Source organism: Ruditapes philippinarum, unplaced genomic scaffold (genome assembly GCF_026571515.1).
Source record: "Ruditapes philippinarum isolate M1 unplaced genomic scaffold, ASM2657151v2 ctg75_1_1_1_1, whole genome shotgun sequence".
Lineage (NCBI taxonomy): Eukaryota > Metazoa > Mollusca > Bivalvia > Venerida > Veneridae > Ruditapes > Ruditapes philippinarum.
In genome coordinates this window covers 572,426-586,755 of record NW_026859947.1, presented here as the reverse complement: position 1 = coordinate 586,755, position 14,330 = coordinate 572,426, and the positions used below count along the sequence as shown (strand labels likewise).

At 30.1% G+C, this 14,330-nt stretch overlaps 1 long non-coding RNA gene across 1 annotated transcript in view; it reads left to right on the top strand.

Annotated features, from left to right (window-relative positions):
* The window catches only part of LOC132758380 (uncharacterized), a 79,629-nt gene extending 65,674 nt beyond the window's left edge, over positions 1 to 13,955 (top strand). The window contains exon 3 of the long non-coding RNA XR_009629567.1: positions 13,878 to 13,955. This is a non-coding gene — a long non-coding RNA (uncharacterized LOC132758380). The remainder of the gene's footprint in view (positions 1 to 13,877) is intronic.
* The last annotated feature ends 375 nt before the right edge of the window (positions 13,956 to 14,330 follow it).

Sequence of the window (14,330 nt, the reverse complement as noted above, 5' to 3'; positions counted from 1 at the left end):
TGTGCATAAATTCAAAAATGTTTGAACAGATTATTTCTTATTTGTTTAACAAAGTATAGGTCATATTGCGCCGGAAAAGGAAAGATGATTTTGGATAATCTCTAGTGTTACAAACCTCAAAGCAATACCAGGGATCAAAAGTTCAAAACCACCTTAAGATTATTTTCAAAAACGAACAAAAGTTATTTAAGGACATATTTACTGTTACATTTATTTATTTAATATATTTTTACCGATTGACACATAGTGACTTACATTCTTTAATTTCGAGAAATAAATATGAATTGAACAGATATACCAATGACACTTCTATTTACCCATATGACACCTATACGACACCGTCATCACGCATGCAGTACGACAATTTTACACTTATCATCTAATACGCAAGTCTACTATTTATGCTACAAAAAAGCTTTCAATATAAGAATTCCTAAGAGTGACTTGAAGCTTTGATTACTATACATTTTTACTCTACAAGTCACAGTCTGCATCAGAAGTAAGCCATTATATCGATTATGTCTTGTTTTTAGTGCTATCATCCATCCATATAATGTACTTGTGAATTATCCAAACCAAAAAATAGAAACTTTTTATAGCCCTTACTCGACTGACGAGAGACATTTCCACAATATACTATGAAATATAGCTTCAAAACGACTTGTTTTTATGGGAACAGCTTATCGGCTAGTTCTTATATAGCAATTATTGTCTTTATGCGATCACAATTATTCCATAATGAGATAGAATGAATAGGACGGACCTATTTAATAAACCTTAATTGTCTGTCGTTTCTTGGTCTTGAAAAAAAATCAAAGTAGAAACAAGCGGATGAAAATAGCAGAATTATCTAACCCGGTTAAGCCCCCTATCACCGGCCGAATCAGAAATACATCTTCTTTACTTTTAAGTATTAAAATGAATAATTGTTATCTTTAATTGTTGATCTTTTACTTTTATGTGTGTGTGTTTCGTTTGCAAACATTATCAGTAAACAAGAATGGTTTTATAGGACACATTTCTTATCAAATAGACTAATATATTCAGATATTTAATTAAAGTATCAATGCAAGACATTTTAGAATTAAAAACTAAAGAGCAGTGCTTTTCACTTTGGTTCTCAATTTGAATCTCCGTCGAAACCGTTTAACTTTCAAGCCAATCTATTGCGTACAGTAAACAGGTATTTATATCTGCCATTTGACGCAGCAGTGTCATACGGTATTGCTTGAAAGCTTCATTCCCAGTTCATTTACAAAAGATGAAGTTTATTTCATTTAGGTACGCGGCTTATTTGAATTGCCTAGCATAATACTCAATAAATGTGTGTTTTCATTTCATCTCTAGGAGTAGAAAATTCAGTTCATTATTGTCTAGTTTGTCTTTATCATTTGCCTTGCTTCCTCAAGTATTTGCAATAGATTTTCTTACTATGGTCTCATGCTAAATGTGCTATTATTCGTGAAAAGGCTTGTTTATTTTAATTGATAATTTTTGGAATGAACAAAATAAATAAATAAAACTACAATTTTTTAATTCCGCAATAGACACAACGTCAAAATGCTCGTAATTCATATAACGTTCGGTTACTTTTGATGTATTCATTTCCTTTGTTCCATTTCGAAAAAGGCCAAAAATGAAACATTTTGCAGAAAAACGTTATATGTTAACTGTACTAAGATGTTTATAGAGTAGTTTTGAATGTAGCATGTCTATTTTCATAAATGATATTTAAAGAAAAACAAAGTTTTGGTATTTCGTGAATTAAATCATAAAGTTAAAAAAAATTAAACCTCAAAGCTCACACAGCACGACAATATAAAAAATATTGCAAGCTCATAATAGCAGTCGTACATGACAGTATCCATTGCACTTGAGCAAAAAAAAAGAACATGTTATATATAAGTATTTAAATGAACTTGTAGTGTGCTAATAATGAACTTACAATCTTTTTCGATAATTTCATTAACATTTTGATTTTTTCTCTTAAAATGATAGACGGCGCTGGCCTGGATAGAAAGATGGACAAGTCCATGTAAGGTATTCATCATTGTAAGGATTATTGAATTAGACAAGTAATTTGTTTTTATATATCCAATTGTAAAACAGAGTGAAATCATCCACATATATCACTTCTTTTTTCTACTAATAATTGAACTGTTTTATTTTAAAGCATGTTTGTATATTACTATATATTTATTAAGTTTGATTTTTATTAGGGATTCTATTTATCTCTATTTTGTAAAGCATTTATTTTATTTTATAAACATATAATCATACGGAATATTGATATTAATTTACTTACAGTTTTCTTCTTTATTTACATTTATCATTTATATTTATCTTTTTTCTGTGTGTGTGTACTTAAATAATCTTGTAGGCTTAATTGATAAAACCAGACAAATGTTGCATAATGAGACCATTTATGGATTCGGCGTCATGGGGTAATTACAGATAATTGAAGGTGGCAACATTTGTGCACATATTTGTGACAGAATATTAGAATTGCAAAGTATTTATCTGGACACGATTTGCAAAAATCAATGATCATTATGAGAATCATAAGTCAATACAGTTGCTGTTTCTTTACAATACGTTTTAACATACATTGTATTTGCAAACGTTTCTAAATTCTTTAATATACCGTCTACAGATTTTGCTGTTGAATATTGCTTAAACCGGTGCTGGGGGCGTGTACGTTATATTGCATAGATGACCGCCCTGTCCTGTAAAAATTTTACAGGCTTAATTAAGCCCAGCATGCAGTCTGCAGCATCTATAATGATTTATTTATTTGGGCTAGTATTTTCCAGTCATAACTACTTAAAGCCATTTTCCAGCTTGTGAGAGCTTATTCACAATTTGCATAAATAAGAAGAAAACTGCGACAGTTTCCCTCTGAGAACTTCCAGTTTAATGTACCTCTAAAGTGACCGTCAATACTTGATCCACGAGAACGCAGAGATTAATGGCAGTCAGAGATGCCCAATGCCCTTTGATTAGATAGAATATTTTCCTCTCCAAATACATAATTGAAGCAACTTGCCTGATCTGATTTGCTCCTGACTATTAATTAAAACAGTTTAAATGTGCTGTTTCCTTGGATTTTAAACCACGCCAACACTATTAAATAGAGAAAAATAGAATCCCGAAAGAACGCCAAAATCGACAAAATTTGTATTATTTCATATTTTATATCCCTAAGCTAGTTGTAAAACTTCTTCAGAAAAGCAAAAATGATCTGCCTAGACACATATACTCAGTACATATAATACTAATAACCTGTATGTATGGAATTGTTGCTTTTTTTTAAGTTCACAACTGACACATATGTTTGTTTGTTTGTTTTGTTTTGTTTCCTTGAATTTTAAGCCACGCCAACACTATTAAATAGAGAAAAATAGAATCCCGAAAGAACGCCAAAATCGACAAAATTGAAAATGTTGCAGACTCGGTTTGATTAAGCCTGTCCATGAACGGTAGTGTAATTTGCAGGCTAACGCCCACATCCCGTGGCACCGGCTTAAGCAGAATTCAACATTTGATTAATGACGACTTTCCAGCCATACAAGTGATGAAAAACCTTATGATATATATGTTGCTTAAAGTTGATGCAAGTCAATCACAGTTTCATAAACCATATTATGATTTTATTCTCACATATGACATTTCCAATTATCTCCAATTGTCCTTAGAACCTCTTTTGATTTTCCGCATAAGCAAGCATAGTAATACCATTGTCACCTTTACTGACCAATATATAGAAATGTCCATTGGTTTACTGACCACATAAGCTTAATGGCAAGAGCAAAATTAGTTCTTGGTGATTGTGTTGCAAGGGGAAATAAAAGTACAAGGGAAATATAGTGGTTATTTGTTGACTGAATGATATTGAAGGTCTTTACGAAAGGAAATAAAAGTGCACGAGAATTAGAGGTTATTTGACTACCAAAAGATAGTGGTAATCAGACAAGCCACACAAACACGAACATTTAGTAATTTAATTTAATTGCAAACGTTTCGGCTATATGCCTTCATCAGTGCAAAACATAATAAAATTACCGGAAGCGACGTCATAACGGAACACGCGTTAAACGCGCGAAAAACGTTATGGCGTTTATCGGCAAAACTATGATAACATGTAGAAACAAATATTTATGCTATAAATAAAGCTGGTACATGAATTAAAATGGATCAACAGTGATACAGATGTCTATTAGACAGTGTTAATAAAAATAAGATAATAGACAAACATATTAATATTCATGTAACCTATTATAAATCAAACAATACTTTATTATTTAGTCCATTTGGAATCATAGTATTTAATTTATGGATCCAAAAAGATTCTTTACATAACCGGTCCATGTTGTTGTCTATAATTTCTATAGGTAAAAATGAAAAATCTGACAATGAACACTTATAATGCAATTTACCTCATTACATGTAAAGGCTGTAAAAAGCAATACGTAGGTCAGACTAATCAAAATGTATCATGCAGAATGAATAAACATAGATTTGATATAAGAAATTGTGACGTTAATCCAGTTTCACATGTTGCGATCCATTTCGGATCAAACGATAATAAGTGTTCATTGTCAGATTTTTCATTTTTACCTATAGAAATTTATAGACAACAACATGGACCGGTTATGTAAAGAATCTTTTTGGACCATAAATTAAATACTTTTGATTCCAAATGGACTAAATAATAAAGTATTGTTTTATTTGACTACCAAAAGATGATGATGGCACTTACAAAAACGTTCATATTGCCTGTCACCATGACCTTATTTGGAATATAAAAATGTTCCTTCCAGTCACTCGACAGTACCCGGCCCGTCAATCTAAAAAATACTCTTAGTACCCGTAACTACCAAGTATGCTACATTTTCAACTATGCTGTTTCGGGCTTTCTTTAGAGATTCCATTTCTCACTATATATACGGCATTTAGATTAGAGAAGTATTATTGGTAATGTCTAAGGCATTTATGATTATCGATATGTTTATTTTGTGCATACTATTTATTACCTTTAAACACAAGATCTACCACTTATTACATAATAAACCAAATTGGTTTGCATATATGCTGATTGTTTTGTCTAAATTTCGCATCATTTTCTCGTTGAAATCTGATTATGATAGTAAAGAAGTTACTGCGATAGCCGCTATTGTAGAAAACTCATTGATCAAGGAGGACTAGAAAATTAATGGTTATTAGATACGACCATATCTCTGTGATTAGGATGATAATATTGATATTTTCATATTGTATATCTGCTAATTAGCGTGCCTTTATCTTGTCATATTAGCCAGTCATTATTATAGAGATGGAATAGCTGATCACAGGCTTATCTGAATTGCTCTTATTTTTATAAAGAAGAAAAGTTTGATCTAAAGCACACGCTATCGCAGGTCTACATATAAAGTAAAATACATTTGAACTTTCATTAAAAGAAGAAAACCATGTTTTAGAAAATTAAAGGCATATTCAGGATCCGCAATGGATACATGTTTCCTTTGTTAAACAAGCGCAAACGTGTTTTAACCCCCTCCCCTTTTCACATTTACAGCCCTTATCCCTTTTATTCCCATATGGGCCCGTTTTAGTTTATATTTTTATTTCACACATAACATGTCCCTCTCCTTTCACCGCCTTCTGGGTGCCCTACTTTGGTGTGTCGGGGGCTGCGTCCTGTGAACGTTGCCTTTACCTTGTTGATCTTTATTCTTGTCTTTTATAACATGGTTGGCGACCAATTTGTTTTGACCGTGTCTCAGTCAAATGCTCAAATGATGTTTTTATTCAATACAGCTGCTTTTAAAAGCATTGTCTTGAGTTATTAAACGCAACTTGTTAATTAGAAGAATTGAAGATGTTGTATGTTATTCGAGATATCAGGGATACACATCAGTGATAATTTAATTTCATCGACAATGACTAAGCATTGTACGAACCGAACACATCTGATGTTCCTTAATTCTAAATTTAACAAAAACATAATTAATTAAGAGCTCAACTTAAGTCATTGCTGGGTGGGAACATGTATTAAAGTTGCATTTACCACTGTAAATGACCATGAACCGTGCCTTAAACATTTTTCAATATTGCCGTGATGGATGTCTTTTTGAAGTTTTTTTATTATGACATTTTCTGATCACTTCTAATATAATGTAAATTCCAACTACCGAACGTTGGGTCGTATCACTTTTTACGAAAGTAACAATGCTATATTACTGCATTTTAAATGACTAACGTTGGTTGAGTACTAGTATCACGTTTTAAAAAAGTAACACTGCTATATAGTGTAGGACTAATTTAATTATTAAATGCTGGGTGTTTTAATTATCTTCCTCCTGAAATACTGGATTTTTCCCCTTCAACCACACAATCTGTTATAAATAATTCATTGTTGAAAAACAAGTTTGTTATGATTCTATTTGTGGAAGAAATACTCTTAATTATTTCCTGGCATGGTAATTTTAATCAATCATTGGCCTCTACTGTTCAGCAGATTACTGAAATGTTATGGTAAAATTATATCATGATAATTTGTCCCAGTGAAATAATTAAAATATTATTTAATTGTTACAATAGCTTTACCATGTTTAAATACAAGGAAAGCGCACTTTATTATTGAACAAATAGTAAACAATCATTCAGAAATTCACTCGGTAGAAACTAAAAGTACAAATGATACATGGGGTTTTGCGCGCTTCAAGTTTGAAATTTCTGAACAATCTACAGTGTCATTTATTTCTTTTAACATACATTGTAACGTCATGATTTAATGACGTCACAAATGAGAGCGTAGTGGTGATAAGAAGAGATATAATATGAAATCACTGAAAGTGTATTTTTAACTTGTATGGTCATATTTAAGCTTAATTGCATGACAGGCGTTCACTCGAAGAGCAATATTTCTATCTTCCGCCGACTGCGAAACAAACAAATGTCTTTTATTCATATTTCTTTTCTTTTTTTATTACCACAAAAAATGCATCAAAGAATAATTATAGAAAGGCCACAAATCCTAAAATATACCTAAAAGCCCTTGGTAAACTTCCGTATTAACGACTGTCTCTATAATTAAAAAGAAATCTTTGTTTTTAATTGGATATATTCTTACAATGTAATAAATAGAAACTGACAAGTCCGGAAGTTAATTCGGTATTTATGATCAATGAAATAAAATACTTTTCTTGACAGAGCATTATGAGAGAGTTTTACTGTTCTAATGATGGGGTATGTAATGATGACATTTTTGAAAGTTAATAACATAAATCACGTACTCGTTCTGTGCTAAGATATTATTTATAATGATCCGCCTTATTTTGCTGTCTTATATATTCATATAGATTTATAAAAAAGAAAACAACTGAAAATGAGATTTTATAAATAAAAAGATATTATCCTTTAAAACAGTCATTTAATATTTTGCCACCATATAGATAAGAATTGTGAATGAGTTATCTAGTTCATCGATTGTTGGAGATATTGGTTTAAATCATATTTTATTAGTTATTAGTTTCGCTGAACACACACCCTAGCACCGCCATCACAAACTTGCAAATAAAGCTATTTGGCCGAGTAAATATCATAATTATATTTGTAACTTTTTTTTATACAGCAGCCATAGAATCTATTTAAACTCTATTAATAAATCTAACTCTATGTCGTTCCGTTTTTCTCTTAATCATTTCACTAATTATTTCAATTTCATTTTGTAGAACCATTCATCTAATTATCCTTATTGACGTTGATAATACGATTTAAAAGTACAAATAGTGATAAATGATCTTATAATGGGTGCTAACATTGTCTAGACTTGATTATTACTGAAAGGTTATCATATACTCTACGGTATACTTCACCATTTTCCCAAAGCAAAATTATTACTAGATAATGCCTAAATCTCTATGATGATGCTTTCAGTTTAGGATATAACGCTTAAGTTTCGGTGTAAAATTAAACTATCGCTGGAAATAAGTATTTATCAACATTATTGAGGTATATGGTTCTGTTATAACTATTGACAAAGATGAAAAAGAATATATTATATTTCTAATGTTAGAGAAAAAAAAGGCAATAAAAATATTTTGTTCGTATTTTTGTGGTCATATCAAGTAAGAGTTACGACAAGAAAGTGTCTATGTTTTAACTCATAAGAATTATAATATATTACTAAGTAAACAGAAGAAAACTTTTTTCTAATAAAATATGAATTAGTGCTTACATGTAGGTTTTGGTAATGTTTTTGCACAAGCGCCAACCGTAACATCGTACATCTACAAGCATCATTCCTTCAATGTATGTATAGTAGCCATACAGTGTTTTCAAATAAATAATTTAATTATTACAGACAACCATTTATAGTTTGTATACAATGTCAGTGCTTCATACATGTATACTGTAGTTTAAGTGTTGAAATGTTTTTATTACATTTGTTTGAATCGCATGTTGGGAGCATGGTATATTTCATTTGTATATATATATATAACAACAAATTGCAACTACTACCTAACTATGTGTTTTAAAATGATTATAAAAACCTTGAAAAGGGAAATCAGCAATGAAAACAAAACGTGCAGACTCGGTTTGACAGAGTCTGTTCAAGAATATACATAAACATAGTTATTATCATAAAATGTTTTGAAGAATGTCAAACAAATAGTAAATTTGCTAACACATTTGCTTTATATTTTAAAATGATGCTTACATTTTTGAAACTGTTTAAAATTGTTTATCCTTTTTAAACACATGAAGCCAAAGTCAATCAATCTTGTCCTATTTCGACATTACTTGGTAGTAAGAAATCCTTCATTGATTTTAAAAATCAACCTTTATTATGCGTCATGACTTCGTCAAGAGGAGAGATTATCTATTGACCTTAATGTGAACCCCGGTGTTTTGCGAAAGCCTGTTTTTAAAGACACTTATAATTTGACACGTTCTTAGAAAAGAAATCAGAGATCGTCATAAAACGTGACGAGAATAATCTCGAGTTTTATTTCATCATTGATGACGTAAATCACGACTGGTATGTTTGGAGTGCATTCAGCAATACGTCAAACTTAACATTTGTCTCTATTTGATAAAAATTCTAAGATTGACTGAATTGTAAAGATGCAGATCCAAATAGATGTGTTATAAACACTGCACAAGATTTTACTATTTGCTGTTTGTTTGCCTTCTAGATGTCTAAGACCTTTGCAAACAAAATCTGAAATCCCTCTTTTGTTTCTTCGAAATGGGTATACACAATTAAAATTAATATTAATATGTATGAATGATTTAAATTGTAGATTAGGTAAGGCATTCATTGGTTTTAATGTGAGATAAAATCATATTTCACTGAGTGAACATTACAATCACAATGAAAATATATAATAGTTGGTGAAATATGATGTAATTTGTGAAATGTTTCATAAGCACCGGAAGTATTGTTAGCAATCTACTAGCCTATACCAATTACTGGTAATTTATTAATTTAAAATAATGTAAAAAGATAACCAAACTTACAACATAGTATCTTTCGAATAAAACAAAAATGAATTGGTTGACACTCCCATGAATGAAAACACTATCGGACGAAAATAGAAACTGTTTAAGTAAGTCAATTATTGTTCACGTCAGATTTTATCTGGCTGTCATTGTTCTCCCTATTGTCATAAATCTTCTATTCTGTGAAACAGCTACTTATTTAAGAGAAAATAAAAACACATAAAAACAAATCTCTCCGAGAAACATACATTGATTTGAATTAAAATCTATGAAATTAAAGAAAACATCAACAAACCGTAACAACAGAAAACACAAGATGGAAAACGGTCAATTAGTAGTGATAAAATAGTGGATTATACTTTCATTGCTTTATAGCAGATTTAATTAAATAGGTATCATTAAATGAATGTTTGTAAGAGAAAGTTTTTGTGCTTTAGGCAAGTTGTTTAATGAAGAATTTTGGTTCTTTACAACTGATAACAACGGGGCTAAGTGTTGGAGCAGACAGAATAACGCCCTGTTAGGTAATTCTCGCTTTTTTCAGTAGTAATTTAATTACAAAAAGAGAGATTTATCCTTTTCAGATTGATATGTGAAACGTAGAAGAAGCGACCAAGATGACGTAATTGTAATACTAGTATCAAGTGTACCAATGTTTTATTATCAAGCAGCATCTTACATCTTAACCTTTAACCTGCTGGTGGCAATTTATTCTGTCCTTGCGAACACTGCAGACCAAGGTCAGCTGGCATATACATACCGTTTGATCATTGCCTGCGCTATTTAGACAATATATATTTTCTAACTTTCCTTGAAGATAATAAATGGCTTTGTCCAGAATTACCGAGGAGAAAGTCAATTTATGAGATTTTTCGCAATAATACCTTGAAGGCATTTGGTTTTTATCCAGCACAATGGTGTTCAAATATATGAATTTCTTTACTAAAAACGTACGCCAATTTTCATATGAATTTTAAAACATTTATTAAAGCACTAAATTGCACCGGAATGATACGAAATTTAAATATTAAATATATCATTAAATTTGCTTGGATTCCATGCCCCCAAAAAAGCAAGCTTTTCCTAGTAATTTTGAATAATTGATTAATATTTGAATTAGTATATTAAGCATCTGAATTTTTAAAATGTTTAAATATCAGCCTGACATGACCATGAACTTAAAATGGTCTATTACAACACATAAAATACTTGTCTAATTAATCAGCCGTTTGTTTCATATTGTGGATACTATTTAACAAATGTTTGTATTTGTATCATAGTTTCTAGAGCAAGGTAAGCAAATGATTTATTGCGTGATGATAATACCTATGCCATGTTTAAACTTTATCTCACTTAGGTTTTATAATTGACTGAAGTTACACGATCTATGGAATAACGATTAGTATTTTACTTAGTAATGTCTTTCTTCTATACTTCAAATGACACATTTTAAACATACAAAACATTGCATTGTTTGTAGAATGATAATGAAAACAAATGAAATGAGGTATCAAAAATAATATATCAAGTTAAGAGATTAATATTATGTTAATATCAATTAGTTCGTAGAAAGATGACGTTTATTTTATAAACTATTAATTGTCCAATAGGATTGCAGTATTTCAAATGAATCCTACATGTAACTCAAATCGGCAAACTATTCATCAGTTTGCGCCGTTTTTGATTTTGTAAATGCTTACTAATAATTATAAACACTAACTTATAACTTATACTCAATACATATGAAATGTGTGTTGTTGTTGTTTTTTTTTTTCTATTTTCTTAATATTAATCAGAAGTAGATTCATTTAAATAAATTTGAAATTAATATAAAATAAAGTGACAATGTATTTTACTGAATTATTCAAGGCAAATTGTAATTTTAACAATTATTCGGGGGGGGGGGGGGTATTTTTTTTATCAAGTTCTCATATTTTGCTAATACATGTATATAGATTCCTTAAGTTGAAAATAGTTGCATGGATAATTATCTTTCTCATTTTGTGTTTTTCAGGGATTTGTTTTAGAAATTTAGATAAAATAAAATAAATGTTTATTATTTCTATTGTTTTAATAGTTTAATTTTTTATTAATCTGCAAAAAAGTTGGTTAAATCTTACAGAAAATCCATACAGTGAAAATAACCGTCGAATTTCATTCAATAAATCTTATCCAAAAAAATTTATGTATTTCAGAAAATAATTACATCATAAAAAATATTTTTAGCATAATTTCCTGGTTGAGACGCTATTGCCGCTCCTTAGGACGAAAAACGATCGGGAACAAAAATAGAATCCATTAACGCGGCATTTGTAGAATAGTTCAGATAATATCTAATCGACATTGCCGTTAACAAGTCCATGAATCTCCTTTCTGGGAAACATGATTTCATTCTAGAAAAACGGTCAATTAAATCTTATTATAGGATTGAATTTAATGCTAGCAAATTTCATGAATCGTTAAATGAATAATAGTGTAATCGAATTCCATAAAAAAAATTGGTATTGTTTTCATTTCATTGCTTGGAAAATGTTAAAACCTTGTTTACACAAAGGTTAAAATATTTATACTGAAGAAATGTTTATTTTTTCTCAAGCAAAGGAATTTTGCTGTATTATAAGCCTGATTCGTTATAAAGATTATTATTTTTATTATTATACTGCACGTTTGTAAAGTCGCTTTTCATTGGATAACCGTTACGTTTAATATAGTTTTTTATAATTGTGCATCTTTGTAACTTCGATTTTCATTGGATAAACGTCACGTTTATATTATTTTATATACACGGCTGCTGTCGATTTATAAAGAAATCTCGCTTTATTCCTCTAAAAAATAGGCTTTCTGTATCATAAATTCGTTATAAATATTTCTGACAGGTTATATGATCCTATATAAACGGTTGTTTGCAATACAACCATTGCCTTACGACTTGGGCTATAGTTTCAAAAAACTGTTTATATAGGGCCATATAACATGTCAAAAATATGTATAACTTATAAAATAATCTAATGTGACCATCAATATATAAGTGTTTAAACATGGCCATATGAGTTGTCTAATGAAACTTAATTCACGGAACTTCCTTAATGTGACGTACTATTTGTCTTAGATTTAATGATGTTGATAACATTTTCGAATGTCTTACTTTCGGTAAATGTCGCTTCCATAAAATGCGGTTAATTTTTAAAAAGCATTTTCTTTTACTTCCTGTAAAACTGACAGACAATAGGAGATTGCCATATAAATTGCATCCCCCATATGAAATATTGTAGTCTGTTTCTATATTGTCTTCTCCTTCAAAGTTGTTTGCTACGCCATTAATTCAAGGTCAAGCATATCAAGTCCTTTTTTATAAACATACTTCAAGGAAAAATAATTTGACAACATGATGAGTGCAAACTCTTTTGTTTAAATGATTCACATGTGGCTGACAGTCAACTTGATCAATTTTCCATCAGAAATGCTACATGTAATTGCAGTATAATTCAATCTCTAATGGAACTCAATAAAGTCACAATGCGTATGGGAAATTATTAATATCGGAATGGTGTTTTTGATTTTTAGACTTGATCGTGTGCCTAGTTGGAAGCGGGGGAAAATGAATGAATTATTTGAAGATGCTTGAGGCAGCAGCTGGTTTTGAAATATGGCTACAATATTGTAATGGGGCTGATGAATTCACTCTGTAAACACATGTATCAAATTAATTTGTTCAGTGGTTCATTAATGAAAGATATAGTCGAGGTTTTTTCTTGCACAATATACATGGAGAATCAATAGCAAATCCATGCATATTTTCGTTAACAATATCGTTTTGAGACTGTTAAATATGGTAAAAATACACAATAAAAAAGAAACAGACGACTTCATTTATAAAAACAACCAGAAAAGAAGTGATGATCAACTGTAACAAAAGGGGATTACTTAAAAGGAATAAGCATAACAAATTGCTGGTTTCAGACGAAAATTATATCTGTCTAATATGTTTACTAGTAGGTAGTTGAATAATGTTATTGTTTTTCTTCTTGTATTCATAATTTCATAGATACATTTATAACTAGAAACCAACTTGTGTGGTGTAAAACAATCTCCTACACCTGATTTATTAGTCATCAATATATCATATCAATTCAGGTATTAGTTAGGTGTAAATGTGTTTTTCAAAACATACAAAGTCAATTTTCTTACATTTACCAGTCAGATATTCGGAATATCACGTTGTATGCAAGACGGTGTTGATTGAAGTTATGGAACTCTTGACCTCTCTCGACCAATAATTGCTCTTAGATCAACTGTATCGTATCTTAATGTAACAATAACATGCGCCTAACGTTCAAATGTTAAGCTTTACACATTTTCTTATCTTTCAGATTTGATCTAAAGTAAATATAGTGGTCTGCCACAAGTACAACAACGGCCCATGAAAACATTGAGTTCCTATCAATGAGGTAAATACAAGTTATTTCTGTTTGTTGTTGACATTGAATGAATCAAAGAAATATCAATTTAATTTGTTTGAAATTTAGAGAAAGAACCATTGCCACATGAAGCCGAAATATTTTTATTTAATTATTAGTTGATATTCTTTTTTATTATCTTAATAATAATGAATCTCGTGCAATTCCATGTCTTCTATAGAATGATATATTTGAATGCATTTATGAATAACCTACTTATTTACACATTAAAGTTCATGTATCTTGATTGATTAACTATTTTACGTGATCAATTATTGACTTTTTCGATTATATGTTTTTCGCTCAAATCCTTATCTATAAAATCTATGCATATATATGTATATTATGTCACACCGTCTCGAATAT